This window comes from Orycteropus afer, unplaced genomic scaffold (assembly GCF_000298275.1).
Source record: "Orycteropus afer afer isolate SDZICR_OR568_19922 unplaced genomic scaffold, OryAfe1.0 scaffold00011, whole genome shotgun sequence".
In the NCBI taxonomy this organism is placed as follows: domain Eukaryota; kingdom Metazoa; phylum Chordata; class Mammalia; order Tubulidentata; family Orycteropodidae; genus Orycteropus; species Orycteropus afer.
In genome coordinates this window covers 10,509,172-10,509,840 of record NW_006921598.1, presented here as the reverse complement: position 1 = coordinate 10,509,840, position 669 = coordinate 10,509,172, and positions in this window count along the sequence as shown.

Sequence of the window (669 nt, the reverse complement as noted above, 5' to 3'; positions counted from 1 at the left end):
TTCTGTGTCTGTATTTATTGGTTTCCCTTTTCTTTGTTGAAGAGGGTCTGTGCAATCCTTCTGCCTAGTCCGCCATCTTGCCCCGCCTCTCCACCCAATTCTTAAGTATACAATTTTTTTTTCTTTTAGAACTTTGTAGACATGGATGCACTATGTTATTGGCATTAATTGTAACTAAAGAAAAGTCTCTGAAGCCAACCTAATATTTCTACTTCATAGGAAGCTTATTTTTCTACCTGTGAGTGACCTCAAGATTCATCTGTTATTGTTCTTAAAGATTAATAATTTTATCATTATATGGCTGATAAAATTCTGTATCTTTTTTTTCTGGGTTAAGGTTTTCCTTTCAACGTATAGATTCAATCTTACCAATTATTCCAAAAAAAGGTTTTCTCCCTTTGTATTCTTGAATACATTTTTCTTTTTCTTTTTTTGTGTTCTTTTCTTCAGAAAGTCCATTCATGTATACACTGGTTCTGTTCATATTGGCTCTTATGTCTATCAACCTCTGTCAAATCATGTTAACTGCTCTTTCTGTAGCTACCCTAGTTGCCTGCTGTGTAGTCAAAACTTAGTCTTCTACAGATACATAGACCAATGGAATAGAATTGAGAACCCAGATATAGATCCATCGACCTATAGTCAGCTGATCTTTGACAAAGGCCCCAA